A 10,762-nucleotide genomic window follows, 5' to 3' on the forward strand; every position below is an offset into this window, starting at 1 on the left:
TATGTATATATATACATTCTCTGTGAATTGACTGCATATATAAGTGTATGTATATATATATATATATATATATATATATATATATATATATTCTCTGGGAAGTCAATTCAAATTCTCAAATGCTAGCTATGCTTTTTACTCCTAGCAGTGACCCCCCCCCCCAAGGAAATGAATACTACTTAAAAACAAGTACATAATGCCTAAAAATAAACAAGAAAATTTTACTCAATAGCTGCTTGAACTCCTGTCCTAGACATGGCGTTGATCTGGATCCAGCAGTCCTGGAATTGTACTTTACTGTTCTGTCTTGAGTAAACAAAAGAAATGTAACAACAACGTTGTTTATTGTATCACAGACTTGGAGCTGGAGCAGCCTTAGAAATTAATCTAATCTCATTCTGCACATGAGAAAACTGTGGTCCAGGGAGAATGTGATTTGCAAGAGGTCTAAGCAAAAGAAATCTGATTCAAACTATCCATTTCCAACCCATCATTCCCACGGGTTCTTCTAAGAAAGTTTCAGTGATTTGTGTTCCACTATAACTCTTTCTAAACAGGTGCCCCACCCCCCCTTTTAGCTCTAAAGTCACCTCTCTTGTATTTTAGACTTAGGTTTTATGCCAAGATGGAGATTTCATCTTGACTTTGGAAGCTGTCCGATGGCTTGAATTGATCAACCGTTCCTCAATAATCGCTTGTAAAATGTGCTAAGGAGAGACAGGGTGGCGTAATAGATAGATACTTGAAGTCAGAGTTGAAAAGTCCTGAATTCAGGTCCTGCCTTTAATCCACACTGTGTACTCTGAGATTGGCTGTTGAGCTTGTTTGCTTGCTTGTTTTTTTCTTTCTCATTTTTTTTTCCTTTTTTGACCTGATTTTTCTTGCGTGGCACAATGAATGTGGAAATATGTTTAACCTTTATTGGATTACTTGCTTCTAGGAGAGGGGGAGATGGAAAGGGAGGGAGAAAACTTTGCAACCCAAGGTTTTGTGAGAGTGAATGCTGAAAACTATCTTTGCCTGTGTTTTGAAGATAAAAAGCTCCTATTATTTTAAAAATTCATACTGTGTGACCCTGGGCAGGCCATTTCACTTTTAGGCGCAGAGCCAATCTGCATTGAGAGAGGCAGCTGTCTCATCTGAATATTCCTTATATCAATAAAATACGCAGGCAAATCCGTTGGGCTGGCCATATTGTTCAAATGTTTAAAATACACTTGCCAAAAGCCTATTTTGTGGAGAGCTTCCACAGGGCAAGTGCTCTCATGGTGGTCAGAAAAGGCGCTACAAAGACCTTCTCAAGGTCTCTCTCAAGCATGTTAGAACTGATTGCATGGCTTGGGAGACTCCGGCACAGGACGGTCCAGCACAGTGTACCCTTATCAGAGAAGGAGCTGTGCTCTGGGACAAAGCAGGATTGAAGTAGCTCAAAAGTAACACAAGATGTGCAAAGTGAGAGAATCCCCTCCAAGTGGACATCTGTGCCCAAGCAGTGCCAGGGCATTCTGGGCCCTTAATTGGTCTGATCACACAGGCAGTCACCCAGACATTATTTTGGTCCTCTTTGAGAATGAAGAGCAACCACTAACTAAGATGTCTAATCTGGTCAAAATATTACATTATATTTTATGTTATAAATCTATATTCTATATAGAATCATTAAGTGCCATATAAATGTCTATTCCCTTTCCCTTCTATTTAGGGTCCCGCTTGTGGAACCAGACCTGCGATTCCCCTTGCTGGATTCAGATTTATGATATAGTTTATATCTTATACTATATCTATTATAGATGCATACACACATATGTGTATATAAACTCTAGCATTTAAACGAGAGGCAGTGTGGTAGAATGAGTAGAGAGCTGGGCTCCAAGTCACCTCCTAGGTTCATGACCTAGATTCACATCCTGCCTCTGACACAACCAGGCCGAGTGACTCTGGACAAATTACCTCAGTTTCCCCAGGTAGCTCTCTCAGACTAGAAATGACAGAACAGTTTGCAGGCCCGCATTGGGAGGAGTTTCCTCGGCTGAGAATTCCCCACACTGGAGAATTGCAGGTCTGGGGCCCCGACAAACTCCGAAAAGATGTTCCCACCCATTGTTTCCCCCTTGTGGAACCAGACCCGCGATCCCCTGTGCTAGATTCGGATTAGAACAAGCAGCCGCCAGCAGACAGCCTTTCACCTTATTGAAGTCAAGGCCAGCCTGGTGGGAGCCGTGTCAATCAAACCATACATCTGTCGATTGCTCTTGGCCTAGACCTGTGATTTCACAGGGCGGAGGGGGGGGGGGGCGGAAGGGGAAGGGGGGAAGTGCTTCTAGGGGGGAAACATGGGGTTCTGAAGTTTAAAATGCTGCCTGGGGCATGGAGAGATGAGTGACTTGCCCAGAGTCAAACCACAGGGATGAGTCATAATAAATACAGTGCCAAAGACAGGGTTGATTTTTATTGGCAGAGAGATTTCCTCTCTAGGAGTTCCCTAAATAGAAGCAAAAGGGAATAGACATTTATTTATATGGCACCTACTATGTGCCAAGCACTAGGCTAAGCATTTTACAAATAATGATCTCATTTAATCTTGGGAGGTAAGTGCTATTATTATTTTCATTTGACAGTTAGGGAAACTGAGGCAAAAAATGACTTGGATAGGGTCACAACTAGAAAGTATCTGAGGCCAGACTCGGGTCTTCTTAACGCCACACCTAGTGCTCTAGCCACTGTCCTACCACCTAGATATTAAATTAAATCATGGGTCAGATTGAAAAAAAAATGGAAGAAAGCAGAAAGTGAGATTTTCTTCCTCAGTCCAATATCTTAACAGATATTGTTTCCCCAAATCTTCACAGATGTTTTAAGAGCCATTATCTTTTTCATGTAATATGTACACAAAGTCGTTGCGAGTGCGAGATTATTAGTGCTATTCATGTTTTTGCACAAGGATTACTATACAGGAGTAGTAATCAGTCACCTTCCATTACATTTCCCCATAGGAAATTGGGGATTCACTTAATTATGTTAAAAAAATACCCCAAAATCAAAACAAATTGATCATCGGGCTTGTGGTGACATCTGATGGTTTGAAGACATTATTACACATTTTTATCCACAGCAACGTACAGAATTCTGCTGCAATGGCCTGCTCATACTCCTTGTCATGGGAAGGACCGGGGGCAGAATTTCTCCTCTTCACATTTCTATGAACAGAATCAACCCCATTTCTAACAAAATCAGACATCACAAAACTATTATTTTTATTATTGTATTTTTAAAATTTTATTTATATTGTTAATTTTGTTATTATATTATATAATATACTGTGTAACATATAATAATATATTATATAACATAAATATACATATCACATAGAATAAATCATATATTATAATATTATCACTTATAATATATGATATATAATACTACAGTATATCAATAATTTTATCATCTATATTATTATATATAACGTGATTATATATTATATGATATGTCATAATAGAATAAATAATACATGCTATATGTAATAATAGCATAAATAATAGAGTAATAGATTATACATTGTATTATTAATACTATTCATATTATATATGATATAATGCTATTATTATATTATATTATATATTATTATATATAAAATCTAATTACATATTATATACTATATAACAACTGATATATTTATATATGATCATTATATTAGTATTAATATCATATTATATATCATGTGGTATATAACATATAATTGTATATATATAATATATTATGATATTATAGATAACAAATTATATTATATATTAAATACCTAGGAACTGGGGGCAGGAGATTATTGAATATTATGCCTCTGATGGGGCAAAACAGTAAATAAAGTAGAAGGTTGTTTTTGGGTTTTTTTTTTGATAGTCTGGCCATTTCTTTTTAGGAACTTTAATCTCCAGTCTGATTATGCTCACAAGCTGTTCTGTCCAGTGCCCTCCTCTCCCCTCATTCTGCTTTCCTTATTCCCCTTAGCAGCCTCCCTAACCACAAAAACAACATAAAAATTCTATTCCGTGCTCATTCTGAAAGGGAGACCAAATTGATTTTTCAAAATGAGACAACTAGTTATATCTGGATTTAAGGCAGTGAGGGGGTACAATGAACAGAAAGCGCTGGGCTTGGAATCAGTTCAAATCTAGCCCCAGACACTTACTAACAAATCACTTCACTATGTTGCCTCAGTTTCCTCATCTGTACAATGATCCGGAGAAGGAAATGGCAAACCACTCCAGTATCTTTGCCAAGAAAACCCCCAAATAGGATCATGAAGAATCAGACGTGACTGAAACAACTGAACAACAACATTTGGATTTAGAGGGATCTGGGTTTTAAATTTCATAGATCACAGAGGAATGGATTTAGAACTGAAAGACATCAGAGATCCTCTAGACCTGACTTCCTCATTTTACAAAAGGGAAAAATGAAGCCTGGGAAAAGCAAGTGACTTGAAGAATTAAATGAGATGGCCTCTAAACTGCCTTCTAGCACTAGGCAGAGGGCAAAGGGCAAAGGGCAGAGGGCAGGGGATTAATTGCTGGATGTACTTTTATGGCAGCCCAAGATTCCTGGAGCTCAGTCTGTTATTCACCTTGCCTCTACTCAGGGCTATTTTCACCAAGAGAACCTTGGGTAAAAATCATTAGTTTCAGAAAAACTACAGCAGAGCCTTGAACTATGGGTATTTTATTTAAAGCACTGCTACATAGGTGGGGAAAAAGCAACGAAAGTCAACAATTTCTGTACAATCATTTAGTAGCAATTAAAGGTAGAACATCCATACCCCCCAACCCCAAATCCCGACGGATTATTCCCATTTTTGGCTTGTATAGTTCATCCCTTTTACCGTCCCCAGGATCTCTGGGAACATTTGAATTGGATTTGTTTCTCTTTCTCCCTGAAGGGAATACAGGTCCCTAGCTAAAGTCAGATTAACAGCAGGTTATAAGCATAAATTAGTGTTGTTGGGGTTTGCCCTTCCTTCTCTAAGAGGACCCTGACAACAGGGAGGTGATGCCATGACATGCAATGAATTGGATTTAAGTGAGGGAGGTCTGGGCAAAACTGCCTCAGTTTCCCCTCCAGAGCTGAGTCCAGTGGCCAGATAGAGATCAGGTCTATTGGAGATGGTCTTGGAAGGGGTGGGGGGAGAGCTTGGCCTTTTTAAACTAAGATCTTTAAGAGGTCTCGGTTGGCCTAAGGCCACACCCATTCAAGGGATTTGGGTTATGGAGCAACTGAGGCAAAAAAAAAAAATCTCCCCTTTCACTGAGTCAAAAACAAACAAACAAACAAACAAAATCCCAACCCCTAAATAAATAAAGAATAGAATACATTTTATCTAACTCAAGTCAAAAATAGAGCAAGGACTCTTTCCTCCTTCTTGAAACCTGGGAGGCCTGTTGGAAACGACTTCTAGAACAGCATACTGGATAAAAGGCTGTAGGCCAAGGTCGTTTTTGCTGGCTACAAGCAAGGCCCACAAAGCCAGAGGGAACATGCTAGTCTTCTGAAAATTCAAGAGTCTGTGCTCGGATAAAACTGAACGTTATTTGGCAAGAGATGTGCTGATGTGTAACAGAGCAAAAAACAGCACAGTGACTCCTAGTGGAAAACCCAACAGAACAAGAGTGGTCTGGGGAAAATCATTTGGCTTCATGGAAATAGTGGAATGGTTCGAACCAAGTTTAGAAATCTTCCTACCAAGGCCAGGGGAGACAGTATCTGAGTGATGCTCTACCTTTCAAGGGTCTAGAATATAAAAGCTGATTAAATAAAATTGCATCTTTTTTTGCAATGTAAAAAAAAATTAGTCCCCACAGGCAGTCAGAAAAGAATAGTTCTTTGGCTTGTATTATTACAAGCATTATTACTTTCCTCTCCACAGAGGCACCTGACATGATTCACACCATCTCCTTTGAGAAATCCTCACCACTGCAGCAGGTCTCCTTCTCTTAGGGTGTTTTCCTGACTCCAGTTTCAGTATACTAACCGTCAAGCTATATATGGCCTCTCATATGTGCTAATATCTATGTGCCATTTTCCCTCGAGAGAAACAGTAGGGCCTTGTAAATAGGGCCCCGGGCCTTCTCTCCTCTCTGGTTAAATTTAACTGCTTTTTTTCCAACCCCTCAATATGTGACATAGACTCAAGGCCTTCCTGGTTGTTCTCTGAACAGTCTTCAGCTTGCCAAGATCCTTCCTAAACTATGATGTTTAGAACCAAGAACAGGTCTCCAGGTGAGATCGGGGTGAAGAGGGCAGAAGGCAGAGGGCAAAAGGGCAAAGGGCAGAAGGCAGGGGATTAATTGCTGGATGTGCTTTTATGGCAGCCCAAGATTCCTGGAGCTCAGTCTGTTATTCCTTGACTCTACTCAGGGTTATTTTCACCAGGAGAACCTTGGGTAAAAATCATTAATTTCAGACAAACCACAACAGAGCCTTGAACTATGGGTATTTTATTTAAAACACTGCTACATAAGTGGGGAAAAAGCAACGAATAAGTCAACAATTTCCGTACAATCATTTTGCAGCAATTAAAGGTAGAACATCCATACCCCACCCCCCACCCCCAAATCCCAACAGAGTATTCCCATTTTGGCTTGTATAGGTCATCCCTTTCACCTCATTCAGAATATCCTACAGCAAGTGGGATGACTCACTCAGAAACAGAGAGCAGTTCCTATAGGGCTTAACTTATTATTCATCAAGGAGACATATTTATCTAAGGCTTTTGAACATTCTACAGCATACAGGCATTTCTTGGCAATCAGGGCAAACACCAGCTTGGTTTTCTAAAGTGACGGCCATCTAAATATTGCTCTGAAACTACAAAGGACTGATTCCTCCTTTAAGCAGTCAATGGGACTTCCTACTACAAAGCTATAACTTAGTTCTGGATTATCCAGGTACAGCTGGTAAGAGCAAAGGCAAATATCAGAGACTTACTGATGAGTGAGCAGAGAAAAGCTAGTGGGAAGAATTTCTAAACAGCACCACAGAACGTGGTGTAGTCAATAGTTTGCCAATGCAGCAGGAAAGCCTAGATGTGACTGGTCAAGGTCTTTAGTTTTTCTCTGCCTCACTTTTCTTACTTGTAAAAGGTGAATAGTCCCTAAATAGGGATTGTAGTAAGAATCAAATGAAACAATAGATTAAAAGCACTTTTGCAAACCTTAAAGCTCCATATGAATTATTAAATAATAGTTACTTCTACATTACTTCTATGATTTTTTTGGTAAGTTTTTTCATAGGATTTTGTTTCTCAAAACATATGAATAGTTTTCAATATGTATTTTTGCAAACTTTTAGATCCTAAACTTTTCTCCTCTCCTCCCTTACTCCCTGCCTCAAAGCAGCAAATAATCCTTTTAATATGTGTAATCCTTTTCATCCTATCTCCATTTTCACATTATAAAAGAAAAAACAAAACAAAACAGAAGGGGAAAAACACAAGAAAAAATAAACAAAAACATGAAAATACTATGGCCTTCTAAGTTTTAGAAAGTTGGAGTCCTGGCCAAGTCATTTATTTTATGTCAATGTACTTCCATTTTCCTCATTAATGAAATGCATAGGATACATTTCCTATTTCACTGTGTAAATGTTGTAAAACTTACATTACTATTTTAAAAAAAAGAAAAAATCTGAAATGGGGTGGTTATAGCCTCTCAAGGAATAGAATTATTATTTAATAATTCCAATTGAGTTTTAAATTATAATCTCTGATTGTGATCCGAGGGTCTCATCTGTAGGTGGCAGGGTCTCCCCCACGTTCTCTCTCTCTTCCTCAGGCTTGCCCCTCTTTTCTCCTCCCAGGGTGCATATTAGATACTGGCTTTGGGGGAGAGATCTGAGAGCAAGTCCTGATAGGGGGAGACCCTGAAGCTAAAGAAAAACCGAATTGACATTAGCAGGTTGCAGTAGTGCCATGTAGCCCTGGAAAACACACAGAACAACCAGAAACAGAAAAATATCGGGGCAATTGAAGGCCACCTGTGCAAGCCTGCCCGGGAAATCTACAGAAGATCAAAATCAAGAAAATTAAAAAAAACACAACCCAATTTTGCAAAGTAAATAGGCATTTCAACAGATTTTAAAATATCAGAAGTAACCCACTTAGACAGCCCCTCAACCCCCCACCCATAAGAGAAAAACTAACCTCCCCAGAACTGAAACTAATCATCTTCTAGGTATCGGATTTGATGAAATTAAAATTAATCTTTTAGCCAGGAAGGATAGGAAGCTCCGTTAGCAAAGTCCAAGTCAGCAGGCACCATGGATCTGAATTCACAATTTTGTCCAGAATAGGTTTCTTGCTCCATTAGCAAAGTCCTAGTCAGCAGGCACATTGGATTTGAAGTCACAATTTTGTCCAGAATGGGTTTTATCAGGCACATTGGATTTGAAGTCACAATTTTGTCCAGAATGGGTTTTATCAGGCACATTGGATTTGAACTCACAATTTTGTCCAGAATGGGGCTCTTGCTCCATGCAGGAAAGTCCAAATCAGCAGATATGGTGGATTTGAAGTCACAATTTCTTCCAAGGTGCATTTCCTGTGCCACCAGCAAACTCCAAGTCAATAGACCAGGTGGATTGGAGGTCACCGTTTTGGCCAGGGAGATCGCCTGCACCATTAGCAAAGTCCAAGTGCTAGGTATGGCAAATTTTCTGGGCATTTCTGTGAAGTTGCAGTCAGTGGTTTAGGCAGGGTGGGAGCTACAGCCAGGGAGGGTCAGAGTTAGTTTACTCCTTGGGACCAAATGTAGTCCCTGGGCCAGCTGCTCTTAGTATTTCAGCCAGGGGTAGGCCTCCAGGGAGGCCTTGCTTCGGTCTCCGTAGTCATAGAGCAGCTCTTCACCAACTGCGATGTCTCTGGTGGCGATCACGATAAGATGAGGCACCCCATTGATGGGGTGCAGCTTTGTCTGGCAGTTGCCACTCTTGCTGTGGTTGATGAGACGCCCCAGACGGCCGGACTCTTTGGTGGCGTCCACGCAGTAACCTTTACTTCGGTAATGGAAGTAGTACATGTAGCAACCGGTGTCGGGGTCTTTTGCGTAGCGGGCCTCCCGCTTCTTGGCAAGTGCCAAGTCGATGAGATCCCCATGATACTCCACCACGTAGTCACCCCGTTGGAAGGGCTTGGTGGTGATCACTCCACGACCTTTCCCCTCAAAGAGCCCCACTCGCATGCCCTCCTCCTTCCCACTCTGAATCAACGCATTGAGTCTGATGCGCTCCTCGCTACGCAGCTCACCTCGATTCTTCCGAGTGCTCCTCCGGATGGGGAAATAATCAGTTACCCTGTAGTTCTGAGAGGGATGCTTGGCCTTGAGGATGCGCTTGCGTGAGCGGGGCTTCTTCCTCCCCTGCACGCTCAGGGTTTCTCTGCTCCTGGACCTGGTGAAGGCCGCCCCCATTGCCTGAGAACTAGTGCTGGCTTCAGCCTCCCGCAGGGCTGCCCTTACCCGGGACCGGGTCATGATCTGGTACTGGGCCACCATCTGGTACCGGGCCAGCTTTCTGGCCAGCCTCTGGGCCTTCAGGGCCTTACTCTGGGAACGAGTACGGATCTGGCGTCTTCTACCGCTGCTCCTTGCCTGCACTTTGGATTTCATGGTGCTTCTTCTTTGGCAAGCTGCAGTGAGGAGATACAAGGTGCAGTGGTGGTAATGACCGTGGTGGAGGTCCAGGCAGCTGTAGCTGGGGGGGGGGGGGGGGGGGGGGGGGGGGGGGGGGGGGGGGGGGGGGGGGGGGGGGGGGGGGGGGGGGGGGGGGGGGGGGGGGGGGGGGGGAAGGGAAGGGGAGTACCTTCACCTTGAAATCAGAAGCCCTGGATTCAAATTCTCCCCTCAGCGTCCCGGGCAGCTCCCTAAGTGCTCGAATTTACAGACGAATTGTGATCTGCATCCGGTCGGGTGAGCTTTCTTATCCGGGATGTCTCATACCAGCAAAGTCTCAAGTCTAATCCTTCTCCAGCTCTGTTGGGAGCAACTTTACTTGTTAGACAGCCTCTATTAAAGCCAGGTCTTTATCTGTCTTCCTGGAGGGGCCCCCTATGGTTCCTGGATCCACCCCCAGGACTGACCAGAACAAGACTCATTCCTCCTCCACCATCAGTTTTTTTGTTATCTTGGATCAAGTCGGACCTTCTGAGGAGCCGGCGTTAGCGAAGGCCTCTATCTCGGGCTGGTTACTTTCTAACGGACAGTCTGAATGGCGGATGGAGAGAGCCGAGTGGGCCGGCCGGCCTTGGAGCTGGAGCAACCTGGGTTCAAGTCCCACCTCGGCCACATTCTGGCCACATGCCCAGAAACAAAAGTCTCACGCTGTCAGTGCCTGAGGCAACTTTCTAAGGCCTGAAGTTGCAGAAAGACTGGCATGGAAGGTGGGAGTATTCTCATCCCTGAATGAATGGGAGTCTTTTTAACGCCGAGTTTTCCATAGCTGAGAAGTCTGCGGTCCACTCCCTGTGTCCCTCTACTGTGTTACCGTTATTCTTTTCCTCCTCTCCTTTCTTCTACAATTCACTGGTGGTGTTCTCCTGCCACGTGACCTTAAAATATAAAAACAATTTACTTCTTGAGAGAGGGTAAATCCCACAGAATCTATAGGTCTTCAGGTCCAATAAATTTATATATTATAGAAATAAAAATATGCAGGTATTGTACAAACATACATATTTATATATTGAACAGATATTTATTTATTGTATAAATATAGAGTGGAC

At 42.1% G+C, this 10,762-nt stretch overlaps 2 pseudogenes; one reads left to right on the top strand and one right to left on the bottom strand.

The window, feature by feature from the left end:
- The window catches only part of LOC100931088, a 14,509-nt pseudogene extending 8,727 nt beyond the window's left edge, over positions 1–5,782 (top strand).
- Positions 5,783–6,474: 692 nt separating this feature from the next.
- LOC116420251 lies at positions 6,475–9,734 on the bottom strand (annotated as a pseudogene).
- Positions 9,735–10,762: the final 1,028 nt, after the last annotated feature.

Source organism: Sarcophilus harrisii, chromosome X, assembly GCF_902635505.1.
Source record: "Sarcophilus harrisii chromosome X, mSarHar1.11, whole genome shotgun sequence".
Classification (NCBI taxonomy): Eukaryota; Metazoa; Chordata; class Mammalia; order Dasyuromorphia; family Dasyuridae; genus Sarcophilus; species Sarcophilus harrisii.